Source organism: Aedes aegypti, chromosome 2 (assembly GCF_002204515.2).
Source record: "Aedes aegypti strain LVP_AGWG chromosome 2, AaegL5.0 Primary Assembly, whole genome shotgun sequence".
Classification (NCBI taxonomy): domain Eukaryota; kingdom Metazoa; phylum Arthropoda; class Insecta; order Diptera; family Culicidae; genus Aedes; species Aedes aegypti.
In genome coordinates this window covers 463,265,755-463,286,928 of record NC_035108.1, presented here as the reverse complement: position 1 = coordinate 463,286,928, position 21,174 = coordinate 463,265,755, and positions in this window count along the sequence as shown.

Genomic DNA, 21,174 nt, shown 5'->3' with positions numbered 1-21,174 from the left:
ACATAACTATCAAAATATTTTTTTCTGGGTCAAGTTATTAGTATACAATCCCAGACAACCAAAATGTACGTATAACGAAATCACCTGGAGGCTTTGTATGTGCAAAATTTCACTTATAGGATGTCGCGAAAAGGCCTTCTACGTACAAAAGTGGAGGCGATATGCGTGCATTTATTATGTGATGAATAATAACATACATTGCGAGTGTATACATATTCTACCGAACTAACCCGTGATCTTATGCGACTTAGCATATGATAACACTGTTCGACAAAAAAATTTTTTTAGATGGATCAGGGACGCGTTTATATGGGTCTTGATGTGCAGGAAAAGTATAGAAAGAGGCCGTTTTCAAATGATTTGCAGCACCCCTGGATTATTTTTTGATAAAGCTTGAAAATTTGGCATTTTTAATCACAAAAAGTGTAACAAGCAAAATATCAATATCTTTTTAAATTCAATTATACAATCATTGAATTTTTCAAATCAATATTTTTTAGCACTGGATGACTTCAGGGAAACGTGCACCATTTCAGAAGAATATTGGCATCTATTTTGTATATGAATTTGGAATGTTAATGATCATTAAGCAAGTACGTGAGGATGTGCACCATATAAAAACTACTTTTTTTTTTTTTTCTATTTCACACATCTGGTTCATTATATAATAATTATTATAGGTTCAAGAAGAAGCTTGATTAGGATTTTATTCTTTGCTCCATTAGATAAAGCAATGAGCAATGCAATCCAGTAACTTTTGATTTCAACAAGAATACGACGACTACGGAAAATTTATGTGTCTGTTATATTTATATGGGCTGGTTGGTATAATAAACTCTTAGCAGTAATACAAAATTAGGTTAGACACTAGCATGTAAGTGGTCTTACATGAGCTAGTCGGTTTATCAGGAATCGATGGTGAAACCTATGATAAATGTGACAATATTGTTATATGCGATTTCCAAAGATTTTGATACGTACTCATTAAAAATAGATTACCTATCGTAAGGTCCATTTGTTATCAGAATATCCCTAGAATTTACAGACTAACGTAAAATAGCAACCAACAATTCAGTAATCAACAATTTCACCTTTGTTGTGACACCACTCGACAGCCACTCAGCTCTTTTTGATTCAGTTTGTGAACATGAGCTCTTTTGATTCAGTTCGTGCACAATACTAATCATTTGTGAAAACTAGTTAAGTGGTAACATGCCTGCTTCTTACTTGTAAGATGAAAAAAATTCTGGTTAAACCATTTACAAATCTTTTTTTTTTTTGGTTCTACATTTTACATTTTTTCGGCAATTTTAATCAAACTTTCAAATAGAGCGTTAATTTCTTGTTCAATGGGATGTTTTCTTCAAATGGGTTTAGTAGTAAGCATATTGGAAACATAAAGAAGTCGACCATTAAAATTAATTTTAAACTCGTTTCCCTTATGAAGCCAAACGTGTCCATTTATGAACCCCCATTCCCATATCCTCTAAATGAGTAAAAGTGCTTTTCGATTAAGTGAAGAAACAATTTATCAATACGGTTATGATAAACAATTTTGCGAAACTTCACGTAATGTCTGTTTTTCTTTCTTTAAACAGGAAGACATAAATGTAAAGACATATAAATATGTTTTACTCATTTAGATTATATTACAATTTTTTGTGAAATTTATTCTAAATCTCGAAACTGAAAGTTTGATTAAAGTTGCCGAAAAATATTTGAAATGCAGAATATAAAAATAAAAAAAATCGGAATTGGTTTAACCAGAAATTGTTTCATCTTACAAGTAAGAAGCAGGCGTGTTACCAATAAATCAGTTTTCACAAATGATCAGCATTGTGCACAAACTGAATCATAAAGAGGTCATGCCTGCTTGAGCGGCTTTCGCAAAAAAAAATGTGACAATGTTGATTACTAAATTATTTATTGCTATTTTCTGTTATTCTGTAATTTTTGTAGGGATATTCTGATGAAAATTAATCTCACGACAAGTAAACTATTTTTAATGAGAACCTATAGAAATATTTAGAAATCGCAAATAACAATGTTATCACATTTTTTTACAGACATCGTCTCCTGATAAACCAGCTAGCGCATGTAAGACCACTTACATGTCAGTGTCCAACCTATATGAATTTTGTATTTCTGCTGAGAGTTTATTAGGCCAACCAGCCCATATAAATATAACAGACACATAAATTTTCCGTAGTCGTCGTATCCTTGTTGAAATCAAATGTTACTGGATTCTATTGCTAATTGCTTTATCTAATGGAGCAAAGAATAAAATCCTAATCAAGCTTCTTCTTGAACCTATAATAATTATTACATAATGAACCAGATGTGTGAAAGAGAAAAAAGTAGTATTTATATGGTGTTCATCCTTACGTACTTGCTTAATAATCGTTAACATTCCAAACTCATATACAAAATAGATGCCAATATTCTTCTGAAATGGTGCACGTTTCCCTGAAGTCATCCAGTGCTAAAAAATATTGATTTGACAAATTCAATGATTGTATAATTGAATTTAAAAAGATATTGATATTTTGCTTATTACACTTTTTGTGATTAAAAATGCCAAATTTTCAAGCTTTATCAAAAAATAATCCAGGGGTGCTGCAAATCATTTGAAAACGGCCTCTTTCTATACTTTTCTTACACTTCAAGACCCATATAAACGCGTCCCTGATCCATCCAAAAAAAATTTTTTGTCGAACAGTGTAATAAATGTTGATTTGACAGCTGCTACGGATTGATTCGGCTTACTTTGTACGAGTATACGGGACGAAGCAAAATGAACAAATGAACTCAGAAAAAAAGTGTTTTAAACGAGGAAACTCATCAATCTGACGAGTTTATCCACGGTGTTTTGCGAGTTTGATGTAATTAGTATGAATAAACGAGTTATAACGTGAACTTTCATGCGATTTCTGGTTGTCTGGGATGTGACTCGGATCTGACAGTGATCGAAATACATATTTGGCAATATCAGAATTTCGTTAGTGCTGATCAAAAGTTAGTCCTTCAGTCCAATGACAGTCAAATATTGGACTCCAGCTATTACATGCTTTACAGATGTGAATATTTGAAGCCAACATTATTCGACTATATCGTTGAAGTAACTGCATCACTGATGCATATAGTCTTATTCACCGATAGAACCGAATCCACGCGGTCCAATATTTTTGACACTAGAGCTGGCCAGAATACCTGGGGAGTATACTGAAGCGTGCCCGCTCAAATGTCACAATTCTTGGACCGAGTGAGTTCAGCAAGGAAGGCTCTTTACTGCTACCTCAACGCGTCGCTGGTTGTAAAAAGTAAACAGCCATACAAAACTACGACCAAACAATAGCGAAGGCGTAATCAATTTTCTCGAAAAAATCATTTTGGGAATTAAGTAGAATTTTCTGATTAAATTGGCAACAACGCACTGCAGTAGCGCGTAGTAAATAACTGCTTGCAAACAATATCTTTCAAGCGCATTTATTACCTGTAATTTTGCGAATAATAATTTTTACTTTTCCACGTTCGAATCTCTTGACTCGAATAATGTTAGCCCTTGTACTACTGAACAACTTTGCCGAAGACGCCATCTTCCAGTGGTTAGGCCATTGAGCCATCTGCAAAACAAAAATTCAATGTTCACTAGAGCCACCTGGTGAGAAAATATCGAATCTCTTGACTCAAATAATGATAGCCCTTGTGCTACTGAACAACTTTGTTGAAGACCCCATCTTCCTAAGTGGTCAGGCCATTGAGCCATCTGCAAAACAAAAAATCAGTGCTCACTAGCGCTACCTGGTGAGAAAATATCGAATCTCTTGACTCGAATAATGTTAGCCCTTGTACTACTGAAAAACTTTGCCGAAGACGACATCTTTCTAAGTGGTCAGACCTGGGAGGGAGAAACCAATACGAAATTTATGTACGTCAAAGTGAGCCGAGATTCTGCTGTCACGAACTGTCACTGTGAGCCCAGATCTAAAACAATGGACAAACATGATAAAAGCGCGTAATTGATTAAAGCGTATTTTTGCATTTTATCAAATGTGACAAAAAGTCGATTGAAAAGCTATTCATGCTTATTCAAAAGTAATGTCACAATAGCACCTTTTATCCTGATTGAATATAAATTGAACACTTTACACATTATTTTACTTTTTCCAATAATAACGAAAATTAAATGCACAGAAAACTTTGGCCCTTTTTCCATGTTTGTCCAGAACGATCGAAGGAACACAACAAAAGAAAACTAGCGATTTTCATCAAGTCTGCCTTGATTGTCGTTGGCAAGCTGGAGTTTTCTTGCAATTCGACTGCAACTTTGTGTCATATTTCGTGTGTAGTATCGGTGCCTCCCTCCCAGGGTCAGACCATTGAGCCATCTGCAAAACAAAAATTCAATGTTCACTAGAGCCACCTGGTAAGAAAATATTGAATCTCTTGACTCAAATAATGTTAGCCCTTGTACTACTGAAAAACTTTGCCGAAGACGCCATCTTTCTAAAAGTGGTCAGGCCACTGAGCTATTCGCAATACAAAACTTCAATGCCCACTAGTGCCACCTGGTGAGAAAATATTGAATCTCTTGGTTCAAATAATGTTAGCCCTTGTACTACTGAACAACTTTGCCAAAGACGCCAGCTTTCTAAGTGGTCAGGCCATTGAGTTTTCCGCAAAACAAAAATTCAGTGCTCACTAGCGCTACCTGGTGAGAAAATATGAAATCTCTTGACTCAAATAATGATAGCCCTTGTGCTACTGAAAAACTTTGTTGAAGACGCCATCTTCCTAAGTGGTCAGGCCACTGAGCTATTCGCAAAACAAAAATTCAATTCCCACTAGTGCCACCTGGTGAGAAAATATTGAATCTCTTGACTCAAATAATGTTAGCCCTTGTACTACTGAACAATTTTGCCGAAGACGCAATCTTTCTAAGAGATCAGGCTACTGGGCTATCCGCAAAACAAAAATTCAATGCTCACTAGCGCAACCTGGTGAGAAAATATGAAATCTCTTGACTCAAATAATCATAGCCCTTGTGCTACTGAAAAACTTTGTTGAAGACGCCATCTTCCTAAGTGGTCAGGCCACTGAGCTATTCGCAAAACAAAAATTCAATGCCCACTAGTGCCACCTGGTGAGAAAATATTGAATCTCTTGGTTCAAATAATGTTAGCCCTTGTACTACTGAACAATTTTGCCGAAGACGCAATCTTTCTAAGAGATCAGGCTACTGGGCTATCCGCAAAACAAAAATTCAATGCTCACTAGCGCAACCTGGTGAGAAAATATGAAATCTCTTGACTCAAATAATCATAGCCCTTGTGCTACTGAAAAACTTTGTTGAAGACGCCATCTTCCTAAGTGGTCAGGCCACTGAGCTATTCGCAAAACAAAAATTCAATTCCCACTAGTGCCACCTGGTGAGAAAATATTGAATCTCTTGACTCAAATAATGTTAGCCCTTGTACTACTGAACAATTTTGCCGAAGACGCAATCTTTCTAAGAGATCAGGCTACTGGGCTATCCGCAAAACAAAAATTCAATGCTCACTAGCGCAACCTGGTGAGAAAATATGAAATCTCTTGACTCAAATAATCATAGCCCTTGTGCTACTGAAAAACTTTGTTGAAGACGCCATCTTCCTAAGTGGTCAGGCCACTGAGCTATTCGCAAAACAAAAATTCAATGCCCACTAGTGCCACCTGGTGAGAAAATATTGAATCTCTTGGTTCAAATAATGTTAGCCCTTGTACTACTGAACAACTTTGCCAAAGACGCCAGCTTTCTAAGTGGTCAGGCCATTGAGTTTTCCGCAAAACAAAAATTCAGTGCTCACTAGCGCTACCTGGTGAGAAAATATGAAATCTCTTGACTCAAATAATGATAGCCCTTGTGCTACTGAAAAACTTTGTTGAAGACGCCATCTTCCTAAGTGGTCAGGCCACTGAGCTATTCGCAAAACAAAAATTCAATTCCCACTAGTGCCACCTGGTGAGAAAATATTGAATCTCTTGACTCAAATAATGTTAGCCCTTGTACTACTGAACAATTTTGCCGAAGACGCAATCTTTCTAAGAGATCAGGCTACTGGGCTATCCGCAAAACAAAAATTCAATGCTCACTAGCGCAACCTGGTGAGAAAATATGAAATCTCTTGACTCAAATAATCATAGCCCTTGTGCTACTGAAAAACTTTGTTGAAGACGCCATCTTCCTAAGTGGTCAGGCCACTGAGCTATTCGCAAAACAAAAATTCAATGCCCACTAGTGCCACCTGGTGAGAAAATATTGAATCTCTTGGTTCAAATAATGTTAGCCCTTGTACTACTGAACAACTTTGCCAAAGACGCCAGCTTTCTAAGTGGTCAGGCCATTGAGTTTTCCGCAAAACAAAAATTCAGTGCTCACTAGCGCTACCTGGTGAGAAAATATGAAATCTCTTGACTCAAATAATGATAGCCCTTGTGCTACTGAAAAACTTTGTTGAAGACGCCATCTTCCTAAGTGGTCAGGCCACTGAGCTATTCGCAAAACAAAAATTCAATTCCCACTAGTGCCACCTGGTGAGAAAATATTGAATCTCTTGACTCAAATAATGTTAGCCCTTGTACTACTGAACAATTTTGCCGAAGACGCAATCTTTCTAAGAGATCAGGCTACTGGGCTATCCGCAAAACAAAAATTCAATGCTCACTAGCGCAACCTGGTGAGAAAATATGAAATCTCTTGACTCAAATAATCATAGCCCTTGTGCTACTGAAAAACTTTGTTGAAGACGCCATCTTCCTAAGTGGTCAGGCCACTGAGCTATTCGCAAAACAAAAATTCAATGCCCACTAGTGCCACCTGGTGAGAAAATATTGAATCTCTTGGTTCAAATAATGTTAGCCCTTGTACTACTGAACAACTTTGCCAAAGACGCCAGCTTTCTAAGTGGTCAGGCCATTGAGTTTTCCGCAAAACAAAAATTCAGTGCTCACTAGCGCTACCTGGTGAGAAAATATGAAATCTCTTGACTCAAATAATGATAGCCCTTGTGCTACTGAAAAACTTTGTTGAAGACGCCATCTTCCTAAGTGGTCAGGCCACTGAGCTATTCGCAAAACAAAAATTCAATTCCCACTAGTGCCACCTGGTGAGAAAATATTGAATCTCTTGACTCAAATAATGTTAGCCCTTGTACTACTGAACAATTTTGCCGAAGACGCAATCTTTCTAAGAGATCAGGCTACTGGGCTATCCGCAAAACAAAAATTCAATGCTCACTAGCGCAACCTGGTGAGAAAATATGAAATCTCTTGACTCAAATAATCATAGCCCTTGTGCTACTGAAAAACTTTGTTGAAGACGCCATCTTCCTAAGTGGTCAGGCCACTGAGCTATTCGCAAAACAAAAATTCAATTCCCACTAGTGCCACCTGGTGAGAAAATATTGAATCTCTTGACTCAAATAATGTTAGCCCTTGTACTACTGAACAATTTTGCCGAAGACGCAATCTTTCTAAGAGATCAGGCTACTGGGCTATCCGCAAAACAAAAATTCAATGCTCACTAGCGCAACCTGGTGAGAAAATATGAAATCTCTTGACTCAAATAATCATAGCCCTTGTGCTACTGAAAAACTTTGTTGAAGACGCCATCTTCCTAAGTGGTCAGGCCACTGAGCTATTCGCAAAACAAAAATTCAATTCCCACTAGTGCCACCTGGTGAGAAAATATTGAATCTCTTGACTCAAATAATGTTAGCCCTTGTACTACTGAACAATTTTGCCGAAGACGCAATCTTTCTAAGAGATCAGGCTACTGGGCTATCCGCAAAACAAAAATTCAATGCTCACTAGCGCAACCTGGTGAGAAAATATGAAATCTCTTGACTCAAATAATCATAGCCCTTGTGCTACTGAAAAACTTTGTTGAAGACGCCATCTTCCTAAGTGGTCAGGCCACTGAGCTATTCGCAAAACAAAAATTCAATTCCCACTAGTGCCACCTGGTGAGAAAATATTGAATCTCTTGACTCAAATAATGTTAGCCCTTGTACTACTGAACAATTTTGCCGAAGACGCAATCTTTCTAAGAGATCAGGCTACTGGGCTATCCGCAAAACAAAAATTCAATGCTCACTAGCGCAACCTGGTGAGAAAATATGAAATCTCTTGACTCAAATAATCATAGCCCTTGTGCTACTGAAAAACTTTGTTGAAGACGCCATCTTCCTAAGTGGTCAGGCCACTGAGCTATTCGCAAAACAAAAATTCAATGCCCACTAGTGCCACCTGGTGAGAAAATATTGAATCTCTTGGTTCAAATAATGTTAGCCCTTGTACTACTGAACAACTTTGCCAAAGACGCCAGCTTTCTAAGTGGTCAGGCCATTGAGTTTTCCGCAAAACAAAAATTCAGTGCTCACTAGCGCTACCTGGTGAGAAAATATGAAATCTCTTGACTCAAATAATGATAGCCCTTGTGCTACTGAAAAACTTTGTTGAAGACGCCATCTTCCTAAGTGGTCAGGCCACTGAGCTATTCGCAAAACAAAAATTCAATTCCCACTAGTGCCACCTGGTGAGAAAATATTGAATCTCTTGACTCAAATAATGTTAGCCCTTGTACTACTGAACAATTTTGCCGAAGACGCAATCTTTCTAAGAGATCAGGCTACTGGGCTATCCGCAAAACAAAAATTCAATGCTCACTAGCGCAACCTGGTGAGAAAATATGAAATCTCTTGACTCAAATAATCATAGCCCTTGTGCTACTGAAAAACTTTGTTGAAGACGCCATCTTCCTAAGTGGTCAGGCCACTGAGCTATTCGCAAAACAAAAATTCAATTCCCACTAGTGCCACCTGGTGAGAAAATATTGAATCTCTTGACTCAAATAATGTTAGCCCTTGTACTACTGAACAATTTTGCCGAAGACGCAATCTTTCTAAGAGATCAGGCTACTGGGCTATCCGCAAAACAAAAATTCAATGCTCACTAGCGCAACCTGGTGAGAAAATATGAAATCTCTTGACTCAAATAATCATAGCCCTTGTGCTACTGAAAAACTTTGTTGAAGACGCCATCTTCCTAAGTGGTCAGGCCACTGAGCTATTCGCAAAACAAAAATTCAATGCCCACTAGTGCCACCTGGTGAGAAAATATTGAATCTCTTGGTTCAAATAATGTTAGCCCTTGTACTACTGAACAACTTTGCCAAAGACGCCAGCTTTCTAAGTGGTCAGGCCATTGAGTTTTCCGCAAAACAAAAATTCAGTGCTCACTAGCGCTACCTGGTGAGAAAATATGAAATCTCTTGACTCAAATAATGATAGCCCTTGTGCTACTGAAAAACTTTGTTGAAGACGCCATCTTCCTAAGTGGTCAGGCCACTGAGCTATTCGCAAAACAAAAATTCAATTCCCACTAGTGCCACCTGGTGAGAAAATATTGAATCTCTTGACTCAAATAATGTTAGCCCTTGTACTACTGAACAATTTTGCCGAAGACGCAATCTTTCTAAGAGATCAGGCTACTGGGCTATCCGCAAAACAAAAATTCAATGCTCACTAGCGCAACCTGGTGAGAAAATATGAAATCTCTTGACTCAAATAATCATAGCCCTTGTGCTACTGAAAAACTTTGTTGAAGACGCCATCTTCCTAAGTGGTCAGGCCACTGAGCTATTCGCAAAACAAAAAATTAATGCCCACTAGTGCCACCTGGTGAGAAAATATTGAATCTCTTGGTTCAAATAATGTTAGCCCTTGTACTACTGAACAACTTTGCCAAAGACGCCAGCTTTCTAAGGGTCTGTCTCAATTGCGATATTAAAATTAGTCCGAACTTAAATTTGACAGTTCGTAAATTATTTTTCCTCCAATTAATCAATGAACTGTCAAATTTGATTTTTGTCTGGTCCAATTCGAAAACGTTGTCGATTCAGGAAATTTTAACCCCAGCGCAAGCAAGTTAACACAACATACCATCAAAATGTTATTTGAGGATTAATTTCTAACTCTTGCATTTACTTGTTTTTATATTCTGCTCTAAAAGTTTATAGCTGCTGTTCCTCTACTGTTGGGTTATAGTTATTACTGATTTACATGATGCGTAATGGGCAAATATGCCATGAATGTCACGTCAGCATAAAACAAAATCTGCACGTATTCGATCCGTACTGATATTCCATAGTGCCATTAGTGAGAAACCAAAGAAGAGACCACGAATTGAGGTTTTCTACATTTTATGCTGCATTATTGCGTAGTCAGCGTGAGCGCAAAATTCTTGAGAGGGCAAATATTATCTCCTCTCCGAACACATCAACGATTCTAGTTAGTGCTTTTGTAGGTGTTTATGTCCTATTGGTATAAGATACTGCACTATTCGTTTCTCATGAAACACTTTTTGGACAGAAATTTGAATCCATGATCATAACTGCACATTTCCACGAAGATTCATAAATTTTAAGATAGGGCAAGAAATGCATGGTATTGAAAGCCCAACACTTGGGACCCCCATATATCACTTTCTCTTTCTGTGTTTATCATGTAGCAAAATATCAGCATTTTAGATTTGTATCCCTAAGAATGAAGATAAACTTGAGGTTTACACAACATATTTAAAGAGATATTAATCATTTGTAATCACAAAGCGAAATTGTCACATCTCAATTTAAATTCTAAGGTTTCAAAAAATATATATTTTTATCGTTGCTCAAAAATCTGTATAAATCTGTACAATTTTGGAAGAATTCTGTTTACAGAATCGGTATAGCAGTATTTAAAAAAAAATGAACTGTATGTACAGATTCTTGATCACAAAATATACGAACAATTCTGTAAAATAAAGATAAATCTGTATATGTAGCAACCCTGCTGAGGTCTAGCTGTTCTAGCGAACAACTAGCCTTGCAGTTCAGGTAGTGGTTAGACAGCAACTTAATGTTGAGTTAAGTGACTAAAATGATCAAAATAGAGACTAATAAGTGACTTCAGAACTACAAGTATTTATCCAAAAAATGCCTAGAAATAGAAGTGGATGTTAAAATTGAAGATAACAGTAAACACTTGCTATAGTAATTTGAAATATGTCTATTCAACAGGAATAAAAGTTGAGAGTCAACAATTGTTTTTAATTAATCAGATCACCTTTTTTGGCGAATTTTTCGTTTCTGACAAATTCTTCGGCAAAAGTTTATAGGTGATTTTTCAAATAATGTAGAGTTGCAAAACGAATTACTTAGGGCATTCTTGAATATATTAATGGAGGTGTTGGAGGGTAAATATTCAATGGTGATTGTGGACGGATTTCTTTCAATGTTTGTGGATACATTTTATCTTCTAAATGGCGGAATTTATTGCAAAATAAAAAAAAACGGAATCTATTGTAAAACTTGTAGCAAAATTCCGGTAATATTAAACTAATTCAACAATTCGATCAAACTCGTGAGAAAGAGAGAATTGTAACTTAGTCAGCGAATATCTGAAATAATCAATGCAAAAGTTTATGAAACGGAAAAGTTTATGAAAAGTTATTTTAATATTGTTTGGTTTGAGGGTTTGCCTTACATTCCTAAGTTGTTTTCAAAAGTTTGTTCAAAAGGCTGGTTGGAGATTTCTTTTGATTTACAACGGAATGTAATTCTATAAACTTCTCTAGCTATTAATTCTGAACATCAATCAAAAATTCGTCCTGGTTCTCGTTAAAGAAAATCTCGGCCAGAACGATCAGCTAAGAATGGTTTCTAAAATTTGTCCGGATTATCTCCAAAAATTCCTCAAAGAGCGCAACTAAACATTCAAACTATTCGTAAGAAATCTCTGAGAAATATTCACCTGAAACTTTCCAGGAAGAGCCAGAGATCCCTACCAGGTCCGTCCCACTCGGGCTCAGATTGGGTACCACTTCTAGTACTGCATTTGGTCCCTCGGTAGTGCAAAAGGTACCCAAGTTTGAAAGATCGCAGTACACTTTTCTCGGCATTCTAGATTACCTTATGAGCCATAAAATTTTGGGCAACTGGGTCCTAAAGCCTTGCCCCAATTTTAGTGCCAAACGCTTAAGTTTAGGCCAAATACACATGTTTACTCAATTTTTTAATGTTTTCCGTTGGTTTAAGCCCAAAAAATTTTTTATTAGATTTTGTCGCATCCTTTGGCTTGAACTCAAATTTTGGGTGTATTTTGTTTTCCGTGTCCCTTACGAAATGTCAGATAGGAACAATCCCAGTGATCGAACTAAAACCCCTGTGGTGTTTTTGTCGACTAAGCGAACGTCAAACATGATCAAAAGTGTCAAGGTTCATTTATGGACCAAATTTTTAAATTAAAGTTTAAACATGATATAGCCATTATTTGAGCGGGAAAAATTGCTAAAGTAATTACAGTAACATGCTTTTTCGTGTTATTAAATAAAAACAAGATTTTATTACAAATTTTAGGACCCAACTGCAAGGGACATGGAGGTCTTTAATTTGTCTTTGTCCCTACCTTTCCATTATTTCAAATTCAACAAAGTTGATGTTTTTAAAACTGTGAAACATTATTGTTTGCAGTTCTAGTTTGAGGAACTAGACAAATAGTGACTTTTTGGTTACCAGGTTGAAAATAGCGAAGAAGTCACTAAAAAGTGATTCGCTACCAGCACTGCAACTGTAATTTTGGACAACACATTTCTGTGTGACTATCCGGATTGAATGAACCTACCCCACCATACACGGGAGCTTTATAGTTCCTTGGAACCGATCTGTGATGTACTGCAGTGACAGCAATCGGTAGACCACTGGATACCAGAGCGTTCCATTGGCATACATACACTGTTTAGCCAGCCTACCGGGGGAAAAACTTACCCATTCACTGAGCAGCAATTTATCATCCCACTTGATGTGCCGTCCGGAGGCCGCTGGACGATCATTCCGATGTCCATATAGGTAATCCACCGAAGCAGGACCAAAAAATAAAACGACATCCAAACAGCTAACACGAACTAGCGAAATAATTCTCGATCTGTCAAAAATAAGTCTCCTCTGGAGCAGACTTATTTTTGACAGATCGAAATCAGAGGGGAAATAATTTCCGAACTGTCAAATTTAAGTTCGGACTCGTTTTAACAACGCAATTGGGACAGACCCTAAGTGGTCAGGCCATTGAGTTTTCCGCAAAACAAAAATTCAGTGCTCACTAGCGCTACCTGGTGAGAAAATATCAAATCTCTTGACTCAAATAATGATAGCCCTTGTGCTACTGAAAAACTTTGTTGAAGACGCCATCTTCCTAAGTGGTCAGGCCACTGAGCTATTCGCAAAACAAAAATTCAATTCCCACTAGTGCCACCTGGTGAGAAAATATTGAATCTCTTGACTCAAATAATGTTAGCCCTTGTACTACTGAACAATTTTGCCGAAGACGCAATCTTTCTAAGAGATCAGGCTACTGGGCTATCCGCAAAACAAAAATTCAATGCTCACTAGCGCAACCTGGTGAGAAAATATGAAATCTCTTGACTCAAATAATCATAGCCCTTGTGCTACTGAAAAACTTTGTTGAAGACGCCATCTTCCTAAGTGGTCAGGCCACTGAGCTATTCGCAAAACAAAAATTCAATGCCCACTAGTGCCACCTGGTGAGAAAATATTGAATCTCTTGGTTCAAATAATGTTAGCCCTTGTACTACTGAACAACTTTGCCAAAGACGCCAGCTTTCTAAGTGGTCAGGCCATTGAGTTTTCCGCAAAACAAAAATTCAGTGCTCACTAGCGCTACCTGGTGAGAAAATATGAAATCTCTTGACTCAAATAATGATAGCCCTTGTGCTACTGAAAAACTTTGTTGAAGACGCCATCTTCCTAAGTGGTCAGGCCACTGAGCTATTCGCAAAACAAAAATTCAATTCCCACTAGTGCCACCTGGTGAGAAAATATTGAATCTCTTGACTCAAATAATGTTAGCCCTTGTACTACTGAACAATTTTGCCGAAGACGCAATCTTTCTAAGAGATCAGGCTACTGGGCTATCCGCAAAACAAAAATTCAATGCTCACTAGCGCAACCTGGTGAGAAAATATGAAATCTCTTGACTCAAATAATCATAGCCCTTGTGCTACTGAAAAACTTTGTTGAAGACGCCATCTTCCTAAGTGGTCAGGCCACTGAGCTATTCGCAAAACAAAAATTCAATTCCCACTAGTGCCACCTGGTGAGAAAATATTGAATCTCTTGACTCAAATAATGTTAGCCCTTGTACTACTGAACAATTTTGCCGAAGACGCAATCTTTCTAAGAGATCAGGCTACTGGGCTATCCGCAAAACAAAAATTCAATGCTCACTAGCGCAACCTGGTGAGAAAATATGAAATCTCTTGACTCAAATAATCATAGCCCTTGTGCTACTGAAAAACTTTGTTGAAGACGCCATCTTCCTAAGTGGTCAGGCCACTGAGCTATTCGCAAAACAAAAATTCAATGCCCACTAGTGCCACCTGGTGAGAAAATATTGAATCTCTTGGTTCAAATAATGTTAGCCCTTGTACTACTGAACAACTTTGCCAAAGACGCCAGCTTTCTAAGTGGTCAGGCCATTGAGTTTTCCGCAAAACAAAAATTCAGTGCTCACTAGCGCTACCTGGTGAGAAAATATGAAATCTCTTGACTCAAATAATGATAGCCCTTGTACTACTGAACAATTTTGCCGAAGACGCAATCTTTCTAAGAGATCAGGCTACTGGGCTATCCGCAAAACAAAAATTCAATGCTCACTAGCGCAACCTGGTGAGAAAATATGAAATCTCTTGACTCAAATAATCATAGCCCTTGTGCTACTGAAAAACTTTGTTGAAGACGCCATCTTCCTAAGTGGTCAGGCCACTGAGCTATTCGCAAAACAAAAATTCAATGCCCACTAGTGCCACCTGGTGAGAAAATATTGAATCTCTTGGTTCAAATAATGTTAGCCCTTGTACTACTGAACAACTTTGCCAAAGACGCCAGCTTTCTAAGTGGTCAGGCCATTGAGTTTTCCGCAAAACAAAAATTCAGTGCTCACTAGCGCTACCTGGTGAGAAAATATGAAATCTCTTGACTCAAATAATGATAGCCCTTGTGCTACTGAAAAACTTTGTTGAAGACGCCATCTTCCTAAGTGGTCAGGCCACTGAGCTATTCGCAAAACAAAAATTCAATTCCCACTAGTGCCACCTGGTGAGAAAATATTGAATCTCTTGACTCAAATAATGTTAGCCCTTGTACTACTGAACAATTTTGCCGAAGACGCAATCTTTCTAAGAGATCAGGCTACTGGGCTATCCGCAAAACAAAAATTCAATGCTCACTAGCGCAACCTGGTGAGAAAATATGAAATCTCTTGACTCAAATAATCATAGCCCTTGTGCTACTGAAAAACTTTGTTGAAGACGCCATCTTCCTAAGTGGTCAGGCCATTGAGCCATCTGCAAAACAAAAAATCAGTGCTCACTAGCGCTACCTGGTGAGAAAATATCGAATCTCTTGACTCGAATAATGTTAGCCCTTGTACTACTGAAAAACTTTGCCGAAGACGCCATCTTTCTAAGTGGTCAGACCATTGAGCCATCTGCAAAACAAAAATTCAATGTTCACTAGAGCCACCTGGTAAGAAAATACCCAAGCAACCAATAGTTCGGATTGTACTTAAGCAGTGAACTCCAGAGTTCACTTTTGGTACAAATCTAGTTTCAGTGAAACTTTTTCGCTGATTAAGAGAACGCCATGGATATTAAATGAACTTCATTCTCAGAGAAGTAACTTATGAACTCATCAACAACTTGAAAGTTCAGAACAAGTTTGAACTGAACTTCTTTTGTACTTGAAGGTAACAATCAAACTTAAACGAACTTTATGTAAACTGTAAAGTTCGGTTAACTACTTAAAAAGGGAGCTGATTAAGCCAAAACATGCCCTTTTATCCGAACTATTGGTTGCTTGGGTATTGAATCTCTTGACTCAAATAATGTTAGCCCTTGTACTACTGAACAACTTTGACGAAGACGCCATCTTCCTAAGTGGTCAGGCCATTGAGCCATCTGCAAAACAAAAATTCAATGTTCACTAGAGCCACCTGGTGAGAAAATATCGAATCTTTTGACTCAAATAATGATAGCCCTTGTGCTACTGAACAACTTTGTTGAAGACGCCATCTTCCTAAGTGGTCAGGCCACTGAGCTATTCGCAAAACAAAAATTCAATTCCCACTAGTGCCACCTGGTGAGAAAATATTGAATCTCTGGGCTCAAATAATGTTAGCCCTTGTACTACTGAACAATTTTGCCGAAGACGCCATCTTTCTAAGAGGTCAGGCTACTGGGCTATCCGCAAAACAAAAATTCAATGCCCACTAGTGCCACCTGGTGAGAAAATATTGAATCTCTTGGCTCAAATAATGATAGCCCTTGTGCTACTGAACAACTTCGCCGAAGACGCCATCTTTCTAAGTGGTTAGGCCATTGAGCTATCCGCAAAACAAAAATTCAGTGCTCACTAGCGCCGCCTGGTTCATATAGGGCGAATAGGAATAAGCGCCTCTGCTGGACTAGTTAGTTCTCAACTAAAAGGATGATCCTCATCTCCTCAATGTAAATCGTACTGAGTGCTGAAACTTCGCTGAAGATAATAATGTGCTACACCCCAAATTGATGAAATCTCATAAGCCCTGGGAAGAATTTTTGCTTTAAAATATTGAGGGTTTGAAAATATGAATTTTGCAAATATGTAATTCTAAAATATTATTCAATTTTATAATATTGAAACAGGCTCAGATGCCGTTTCTATTTTCTTAGCACATGATCTCCTTATTCGACCGGAATTTAAAAAAAAAAATTTCTTGCAGCCCAAAAAATAAATCTAGCGAATGAATTTCGGAATATGTTGTACTTGTTTCTCAGCTCATTCTTCTAAAATATCTTTCTTATAAATAATTAATTCTTTAAATGTTTCTTATAAATATTCAAGATTTAGGAATACGAATTTTTATAACTTTTTTTTTGTCAAAAAAAACATCTGATGAAAGATATTGGGAATAATTTGTAGCTGTTTTTGCAGACCATATATGAATAAAACGATAAATAAACGTGGTTCTCTGATATTTGTCGACACATAGCTGCATATTGCTTTTGGAATAACAGTGATGTTTATGTTTACTCAACATCATGCAAGCAAACAAAACATTATTGTATTGAACAAAGTTTATATCAAGCATCTAAATCAATGATTGATTTGACAAAACTTCAACGTTGCTGATATTGCTGTTACTTTCACGCGATATGCGACTGCTTCAGGTCCGTCACACTCGGACTCAGATTGAGTACCACTTCTAGTACTGCATTTCGTCCCTCGGCAGTACAAAAGGTACCCAAGTTAGACAGATCGCAGTACACTTTTCACGGCATTCTAGATTACCTTATGAGCCATAAAATTTTGGGCAACTGTAAGGGACATGGAGGTCTTTAATTTGTCTTTGACTGCTTCTTATCAAATTTTCATTCATAAAATGAACGATCATCAGATTCGAAACGACTTGTAAATTGGACTATTCAATGTTACATAAACAAGACAGGCATTTCATATGAAAAATATTGCTTTCAGTCCCTTGTACCGCGACTAATCTACAAATAACAGCGCGCTGCGTATTCACAAATTATCTGATAGATGCGTAATGTTTCAAACATGATTCTATGTATATTGCTACGAGTCGAGCCGCGTCGCGATTTGGTTGTGCGTCATTTTGGTGACGATCTGACGATAGCATCCTGCATTCTACATGATTCGGCCCTGCCTGTTTCAGGCGTGTGTGGCAGCGTTACTTCTCAAATGACGTTTCTCCATCCGCACGGCAGCTGGCTGGAAAAATATGTCGCTGCTAAGTGGGGTCACGCCAAATTTTTCAAAAATTTGGTGCAACAATGCTCAAATTAGGGCCCCCGACTATGCCTATGACCTGCAGGAGAATATGAGGGTGCAGGATATACAAAAATATGGGTATATTTTTGGTTTATAAGCTTAGAATGAGAGGGTGAAAAAATCATTCATTTCAATACACTGATCCGTATACGCACGCGTTACGCGTTCAATTTTTTGAACCAATTTGTGGAAAATTGGGGAAAACCCTTGGGAAAAACGTTCATATTTTCAATTTATCACCTGAATCCAGTTAGTTATCCTTTATTTAGTAATTGAAAATATTTTGTAAATTTATATCCAGCCCAGTCGTTCCATATTTAGGCATATTTCCACGGTACTAAAGTATCAAATTTTCCGGGAAAATCGAGAACTGATTTTCCGGAAAATACCTCAGTGACAATGTTTGAGATCATTTAAACCTTTCTGAGTAAAAAAAAGTGTATGTCACCGCTTTAAATTTCCTGAAAATCACTCAAATACCTAATTGGTGGTAAAATTTTCCCGACTTTGCTTGTTTCGCCGAAGTAAGCTGGAAAAACGAGGGAAAATTCTGGAAAAGTTTTTTCCACGATTTGAAGGAAACATGATCCCTCGTAGCGTGAAAGGTTTTATATGACCCAATTCGGCCACTGTTGGTTCTGGACTCAGGTTGGTGGCTATTCAATTTTACTCTCATTTGACAGCCGCCCTTCACCCTTGGAGTTCAGTTCATGGATGGATAAGTCAATTTGTCGTTTTTTCGTTCTTCACTCCCTTCAAAAAATCAAAAGATCTAAATGGTGTCAAGTTTCATCTAAAAATGTAAGGAGCATTGCATCCAAAATAAGCGATTGTTGCTCAAATCGATAGTAAGTATCCATTGTGTTGATCTAGTCAGACCAATTTCTTATTGGTTGTTTCCTTGATGTTTCGCACATAAAAGCAATTCCCAGCTGTAGTATAATGAATAAAGCATATCAGATAAGTTGAATAGAATGCAATATATCCGAACAAAATTATTCAATTATTTTTCCAGTGTGTTCTTTCTTCGCACAGATCTATCGAGAGCCGATCGAGAGAAACCTTGAAACAAACGAACACGAAGATGTTCATCGATGCTCGGGAAGCATGCTCACGCTGTGCCGGGATGATGGTATGCCTATTCAGCGCGGCTACGAATTGGAGAGAAAGAGATGAGGAATGAAGACAAAAAGGAGATAGAAAACAACTTCGAAGACGAGGTTCGACGAACATGATTCCGTTGAGCCAAGTCAGTTTATTGGCGATTTTCTGCACGAATTGTTGGTGTGTACGGCGGTAGTGCGAAGTGATTCTGAGAGAAAAAAAAAACACGTTTTGACGCGATTGGCTGTGTTAATAAATTTATTTATAATTTGTAATAAAGTCTCAGTTTATAATAGTGTTAAAAATCATGGATTATTACTTTTGAAAATTCGAACGGTTTGTCGTAAAAGTGTGAGAAGTGCAACGGTTAAAAAAATAGATTAAGTGATGGTATCATTCATTACTATTATGTGCTCCCTTTGGATACTACATGACGCGGTTGGTAGGTTATTCTGGGCTAATATTAAAATTGAGTATTATATTATTTATGAATGAGAATATTGTTTTGATGCGATGAGTACTAACAAAAACTACTTTCAATGATCTATTATACCCAATTGAACTGAACTTTATCGAAATGAGGGTACTGGAAATTGAAAATACAGCATGACACACGAAAATGAAGCTCATGCTAGGCTTCATATGATTAGCTTATAGATGTATTCCAAAATGGTTAATGAAGGTACATTGTGTTTTTTTATATAAATACATGAACTACACAGAAGAGCCTAAATGTACACAAATTGTTATGCTACAAATAAAGAGAGCGTTTGATATAATGAAATCAGCGGTTATTTAAAAACAAGAGAACATGTCAATTGATTATTTGTTTTAAAATTCTATTTCTACAGGGAAGTGCTTAAAAGAATTGCTGATCATTGAAAGAAAGAACATAAAAATACTGTTTATATTGGAAACTCATTTTTTTCTAGACTTGTCACTCGTCAGATTATGGTATCGGAAGTCTCGTTGGTTTCGGAAATTTGTTGAGTTTTTTGTATGAGTTAGTCAACTGATTTTTTTAAGCCAAGCAAGCGCTTACCTTGAGAAGTGATCAAAACCAGTGATTATAATAAGTGGAAGAACATCAAAATATGAGATGTAAACAATGTAAGAACAAAGCACCTTTGTTAGTTTAGAAGTCAACTGAAATTTTCAGGTTTTAATACAAGGTGGATTATTGGAACCTGGTAAGCTCCAAATGATCAATATCAGCAAACATTAGAGAGGAAGAACAAGTCACGTTAAGAAGTGATAGAAATCAGCGAGTGTTTTACGAGAAAAAAACAGATAATTTTCTTTAGTGTGAAGTTAGAATTCTTCTGATTAACTCGACGAATCTCTTTGACGCATGAGCAACTGAAGGTTGATTAATTCAACGATTGTTCTAACATGAAAAACATACCAATATGAAATGTGATCAAAGTCAGCACTCGTTTTGAATGCATAAATTTCTCTCGTTCGAGAAATTTATTATGAATTGTCTTACTTTGTTGGTAGTGGTAAAATTTTGGAGACTGGTAAGCTCCATTCATATGAAGTGATCAATATCAGAACAGATAATGAGAAATGATCAATTTTAACGAATGCTTTGAGTTGAAGAATTGAAATTTTCTAGTTTGGGTTTTCGGCGAATCTTTAAAACCGGACAAACTCCATCCATAAAAATTGTTCAAATTGTTCAATTGTATTGAGTTTCAGGACGAAAGTATAAATTTTAATAAACGAAAATATAATTTTAATGTACACTCAAGTAAACAGCCCTCTGGAATACACGTGCAATAGTACACGTGTATTGGTAAAAATGTGGAAGTTGGTTGTGTTATTGATAAAAGTGTGGAGGTTTGTTATGATTTTATTCAGAATATCTCTGATCTATGCGGCAAATCACTCATTCAAGTGATGTGCATCATAAATACATTCGATGAAAATGATACATGAATTATATGTGTCAAGTTCATTGATTACATTTGAGATAATCGTGCTTTTAATGCAGTCCATGTTACGAGTAGTTTAAGAACAACTGATTTCTTATTTTATAAATAACGTTTTTACAGAAGGCGAGGTCATAACGCGTGAAAACAGCAGCAATATCAATATGGTTGTCGTTTCGTAAAATTGTTGTTGTTAGTTCAGGAAGTAAATTA